Here is a 6386-nt window from a genome sequence, read left to right as displayed (position 1 = left end):
ACCCCTGTGCCGACAGCCGCGGGCTCCCCGCACCCCGCAAAGGCCCCACCCAGTTCACCAGACCCCAGCCTCCAGCTCGGGAGCCCGGGGACCAGCTCGTCGAGGCTCGGGCCCCTGGGGTCGCCTCGTCGTCCATCCCGGAGGCCCGCCCGCCCGGGGTTCCCCGGCACCGCGGGCACCGCGCGCCCGGCCCCGACACGAGGCACGGAGGAAGGGGCGGTGCCGCGGCTGGGGCTGGCACCCGAGCTCGGTGACTGGAGCACCCCCCCCCAACCCACCCACCCACCCGTCACCACCACCACCTTTTCTGCAGCACAAAAGGTTGCAGGCGGAACCGCCGTCCCCGTGCAACCTACCGGTGGCCCAGGGCTCCGCCACCTCCGCCGCGCCTGGGCCGCAGAGCCGGAGAGAAGGGCGGGAGAGGCGCAGGGCTGCGGCGCCGAGATCCGGGCAGAGGCCGCCAGCCGAGCCAGCTGGGTACCCTCTCCTCTCCCACCGCGCACGGCGCCAGCTACCGCCCGGCGTAGTCCCCGCCTCCTCCTCCCCCTCCGCCCGCCTTCCCGCCCTCCTCCCTCCGGCTGCGGAGGCGCAGCCCGTCTGCGCTGGGCCCGCCTCCCGCGCCCCGCTCCGACACCCGGAGGAAGGGCGGGCCGGCCGGAGCCAGGCGCTGAGAGGCCTGAGGTAGTGGGCGGGGGCGGGGGCGGGGGAGCTGCGGCCTGGGAGGGGGAGGAGGAGTCGTTCACACCTCCTCCGGGTCCAAACCTGCCGCGCGACCGGGGCGCTCCGACACGCTGGCCTGGCTGCACGTACGTTTCCTCAGTTAGGTGGAGTGATGATGTTTGTCGTTCGTGAGTCTCTGCTTAAAGGACTCAGCCCTGAGCACACTGGGAGCCCATGAAATTACAAAATTGACCCTTCAAATCTTAGAAAACTTCGAAATATCTAGGGAATGGGGTGAGGTGAATTCAAATCCAGATTCTGATTGGATTGGCTATTTTTGAAGCCTCAGAGGATCTTTTCCATTCTTGTTTTGATTTTTGTTTTGTTTTAATTCTTGTAAGAAATTCTTTCCTTTGATCAGGACTTTCTGCTCTCAATTTATATGCATCTCCTCTGCCAAACAGGTTCACGAACTCAGTGATCAGAATGGGACACTCAGCTCTCACTATATGCCAAGACTTCTCACATGCATTTCCAAATTTACACCTCTCAAATTTGTAAGGAGTGACCAATTATCGACATCTTAAAGATTTGGAATGTTTAACTTCCTCAAGGTCACATATCTAGTTAGTGCCTGAGCTGAGTCTGAACCCAGTCTGTGGAACGATGAAATTGTTCATAAATGTTGCTAATTTATATTCCAGTCTCAATCCAAGAGACTTTGTTGTTACCGTTCGTTCTCTTTTATTTAACAAAATACTTTATCTGAACACAAAAGGCATAAACTTGATACAAATTTAAACAAATCTTGATTCAAAGTTATTCCAAAATCGCCTCTAATAATACAAAGACAAATAAATCTGAACACCCCTATTTCAACAGAGCAATGCCCGTTGACTTCTCCACTAAAATACACTTTACACTACCTCTGTGTCCTAAAGTGAGTATGGGAAGTTAGAGGGAGAAGGAAACTGAAGAATATTCTGTAAAGAACAATTTCAGAAAATGTAAATTACTTTTTTTCGAACATAGGTATGTAACTTCTCAAATAAATGAATGGATTTTTTTTTTTGCATCAGTGCTTTAGGACAACACACTGAAAGTTATTGCAGATTATAACCTGTTTGACATAGCAGCGAATTGTTTTGATGATCATCGTCATAAAACCACTTCCAAAACATTGCATATTTTATATTAGGAAACTTCATTTCATTCTGTCCTGTCTGAAATCTTTTCAGAAGAATGCCTTGTACTAGCTCTTTTTGCTCTGAACGTTCAGCGATGTTCTTTGGCCAAAAGCAACCAAGTGCTGGTTTGCCCTTACATTTTGTTTTGTTTTTGTTTTTAAGTTTATTCATTTAGAGAGACAAAGAGACAGACACACACAGAGAGAGAGAAAGAGTTCGCGCTCCGTGTGCACAGGGCCTGCAGGAGAGGGGCAGAAAGAGAGAGCCCAAAACAGGCTCTGTGCTGTCTTGACAGTGCTGAGCCCAGTGCAGGGCTCCATCCAGCGAATTGCGAGATCATGACCTGGGCTGAAATCGAGAGTCAGAAGCTCAAATGACTGAGCCACCCAGGCACACTTGCCCTTGAGTTCATTAGGCTCCAAGCTAGCCCTCTTGAGAGAGCACTGTCTCTAAATTGCCTCACTGTTTGGGTGGTGCTTGCATCCTTGCCTTAACTCCTCAGCCAATCAAAAATTCAGTTTGGGAGTGTCACCAAGAACACCTACCTAATAAACCAATTCATGAGGCAGTTAACGACTGATAATCGCTTTATGTGTGGCCCCTCTGTGACACGTCCATGCCACCTAAAGACTCTGACTGGGACTGCCTTAATTCAGATGTGTTGTGGCTTGTAGAGGCTGGGGCTCAGCAGTGGTGGGGACTGTGGAAGCTCTTCCCAGAGCTTTTCTATATTCTGTGAAGATCTAGTCCATCTATAAAGAAAAATACCATGCTTATAAACAATAGGGACAGATGTAGAATAGATCTCTGATCTGAAAGGCCTTCTGAAGCTGGGGAGTCCAACACTCCATCTCAAAGGTCCCTGTGTAAATTACATCTTTGCCTCAAGCCATCCTTCCCCCAAAAATCATTTTTAAATGATGGTTGTCTGGGAAGGATTATACACTGATGTAAACAGTATCACCTGGAAACAGCCAGCTTGTGAGAACAGGATAGGTAGATTTGATAATAACATAGCGTATAAAACAGAAACTGCTGGGGTGCCTGGGTGGCTCAGTCTGTTAAGTGCAGGACTTCGGCTCAGATCATGATTTTGTTTGAGCCCTGGGTAGGGCTCTGTGCTGACAGCTCTGTGTCTGCTTCAGATTCTGTGTCTTCCTCTCTGTCTGCACCTGCCCCCACACCCCCGTCACACTCACTCTTTCTCTCAAAAATAAATATTAAAATACTTTTTTAAAAAACCCAGAAACTAGAAAGCCAAGTGTGCAAGAAATACCACATTATGCATTTCCTCTAAACCCATTTGTTTGCATCAGGGGCTAACTAGGAAAATAGAGATCACTTCCAGTATTTCCAAACAGACAACTAAACACAAGGAAATGATAGCAGGCAATGGAAGAACTCAGAAGCTAAACAGGGGTTGGTGAAGCGAGCATGGCCCCTAGCTGGAGAAATAAAGGGAGAAGACAGGGTTACTGGAGCCCAGGGACTTGGCAGTATGGACAACCTGGGAGCTACGGCCACAGAGGAAACAGCTACTGCCAAAGTAGTCCGCTATGGTGGGAAAAGGGGGGGAAATGTACATAGACTCTCCTCTCCCCCTGCCTTCTGATCTCCTGCCAATGCCCGACATTTAGCCAAAAGTAGACTCCTGCCATTATGACAACCAGGAAAACACCCTTCAGGGGTGAGCCCTTCTGCAACAGAGGCAAATGGGAAGGGCCTGGAATGTGCATCTAAGTGCAAAAAGGCCCTGGATCAGCACATCTTTTTATTTCACTTTCAAGGCTTCAGTCTTTATCTTAAAGTTTTTTCCCTGCTCCCTTGGGTAGGGTTAAAGTTCCAAGAGTTCCATGCCAGGCCATGGGTAGGTGGTGATGATAGGCAGTGGGAGGAAGTCTTTTGGTTAATATGCATTTATCCACAGAAGTTCCTGTTGTCCCTTCCCAGAGCTGCCACCTACGGCAGCAGGCTTCAGTGCACAGCGTGTCCGTAGATGGGTTGGCCCTGTCCTACACACAGCTTGAACCCTCCCTTTAGCTCTCTCCTGTTCTAGCGCACACCTGGAGCCCAAGAATATTTCTAAGGTCTAGGACTGTCATACTGAGCCTCGCACATTATCAGTCATTTATATTTAGGGTCCTCTAACAAATATATGATATAGGCCTGTTGAAAGTTCAAGAATGAAAAAAAAGATATCATGCAAATATTGTTGAAAACAAAGCAAGAGTAGCACCATTAGTATTAGATAAAGTAGACTTCAGATAAAAGAAAACTGATAGAGACATCATAAAATGATTAAATGGTCAATATGCCCAAAAGACTAATGTATAATACACCAAATAGGAGAGCTGCAAATTACATAAAACAAAAGCTGGTGAACTGAAAACATAAATAGGCAAACATACAAATATAGTTGAAGACCTCAACACCCCTTTATTAAGAACTGTTGGAACAACTAGACAATAAATCAGCAGGGGCCAATAATACAATCAACCAATAGGATGTAACTGACATCTATGGAACACTCCACCCAAGAACAGAAGAATGTACAACCTTTTTAAAAATGTTTTTTTTAATTTATTTTGAGATAGAGAGCACAAGCAGGGGAGGGGCAGCAAGAGAGAGAATCAGAACACTCCAAGCAGGCTCCATGTTATCAACACAGAGCCCAACGTGGGGCTCCATCTCCTGAATAGCAAGTTCATGACTGAGCTGAAATCAAGAGTCAGATGCTCAACTGACTGAGCCACCCAGAGGCCCCTGGACAGTCTTTTCAAATGCCCATGGAACATACACCAAGAAGGACAATATCCTGGTTCAAAAATCAAATCTGAACAAATCTAAAACAAATGAACTCATACAGAGCATCCTCTCTAGCTACAATGAAATCAAACTAGAAATCAATACCACAAAGAAAACCAGAAAATGCTGAACACTTGGACCAAAAGCACAAACTCCTACATAATCCATGAATCAAAGAGGAAGTCTCAAGGGAAATTTTAAAAACACATTTATTTAACAGAATGAAAATGAAAATACAACATTTCAGAACATGTGGGACACAGGTAAAGCATCCTGAGAAGGAAATGTGTAGCACTAAAAAGAGTGCATTAGAAAAGAGGAAAATCCAGATCAATAATCGCCTATTTTAAGAATCTAAAAAAAAAAAAGCAAAATAAACCCAAAGCAAAAATCAGAACAGAAATCAATGGAACTGAAATGGAACAACAATGAGAAAATGAATGAAATGGAAAGCTGGTTCTTGGAAAGGATCAGTAAAACTTAGTTTCTAGCAAAACTAAGAAAAAAAGAAAAGCCAAATGGTAAAAATCAGGAATAAAACAGGATGTCACTATAGACCCTGAAGACATTAAAAGGGCAGTAAGAAAATACTATGAACAACTCTACACTCATAAGTTGGACAACTTAAATGAAATGGACCAATTCCTTGAAAAATATAAACTACCCAAATATACCCATATGAAGTAAATAATAAGAACAACCATGTAACTGTTAAAGAAATTTAATTCATAACTTTAAAAAAAGCAATATCTGGGTTGAGAGAACTCATAAAACCTCTATCACACATTTAAGGGATTAGTGTCAAGGATGCGTGGGTGGCTCAGTCAGTAAAGCAGTTAAGCATCTAACTTGAGCTCAGGTCAGGATCTTGTGGTTAGTGGTTTTGAGCCCCATGTCAGGCTCTGTGCTGACAACTTAGAGCCTGGAGTCTACTTCCAATTCTGTGTCTCCCTCTCTCTCTGCCCCTCTCCCACTTGCTGTCTCTCTCTCTCTCTCTCTCTCTCTCTCTCTCTCTCAAAAATAAATAAACATTAAAATAAATATTAAAAAAAAGAATTAGTACCAACTCTCTAGTCCCTTCCAGAAAAAGGATGAGGAGTGAACACTTCCAAATTCATTTTATGAAGCTAATCCTACTCTAATACCAAAACCAGAGAAAAACATTACTAAAGAAATAAAAAGAAATCTACAGACAAATATCCCTCATGAATATAGTTGTAAAACACTCAACAAAATATTAGCAAATAAAAATAAGCAATAAACAAAAAACACTATACACTATGACCAAGTGAGTTAATTTCAAGGATGAAAGGCTGGCTTGATATTCAAAAATCAATCAATGTTATCCATCATAGTAATGAATTAATAGTAATAGTAAAGAGAAAAACTCATATGATCTCATCAATTAAAAGAAGAAAGGCATTTGGCAAAATTCAACAGCTATTCATGATTTTACAAAAAGCTCATAGAAAATGGGAATAAAGAAGAAATTTCTCAATTTGATAATGAGCATCTATAAAAAAGCTACAGTTAATATGATACTTAATAGTGGAAGATGAAATGCTTTCCTCTAAACACTGGGAAAATACAAAACTGTTTGTTCTCACTACTCATATTCAAATTATGCTGAAATTTCTAGCCAAAACAATAAGGCAAGAAAAGGCATACAGATTGGAATAGAAGAAAGAAAACTACTCCTATTTTCAATTGACCTTATTTTCTATAGAAAATTAC

At 43.8% G+C, this 6386-nt stretch overlaps 1 protein-coding gene across 5 annotated transcripts in view; it reads right to left on the bottom strand.

The window, feature by feature from the left end:
- Positions 1-524, bottom strand: part of C6H5orf30 (chromosome 6 C5orf30 homolog) — a 16828-nt gene extending 16304 nt beyond the window's left edge. For 3 of the 5 annotated variants that reach the window (XM_029942668.1, XM_029942667.1, XM_029942669.1), the window contains exon 1: positions 64-196. The gene's annotated coding sequence lies outside the window, so the exon portion shown is untranslated. Of the gene's footprint in view, positions 1-63; positions 197-356 lie in introns of those variants that run through there. The other 2 variants (XM_029942665.1, XM_029942671.1) reach the window with 1 other exon arrangement.
- Positions 525-6386: the final 5862 nt, after the last annotated feature.

Source organism: Suricata suricatta, chromosome 6 (assembly GCF_006229205.1).
Source record: "Suricata suricatta isolate VVHF042 chromosome 6, meerkat_22Aug2017_6uvM2_HiC, whole genome shotgun sequence".
Lineage (NCBI taxonomy): Eukaryota > Metazoa > Chordata > Mammalia > Carnivora > Herpestidae > Suricata > Suricata suricatta.
Note: the sequence above shows the minus strand (reverse complement) of the source record. Positions and strands in the feature narration are given on the sequence as shown.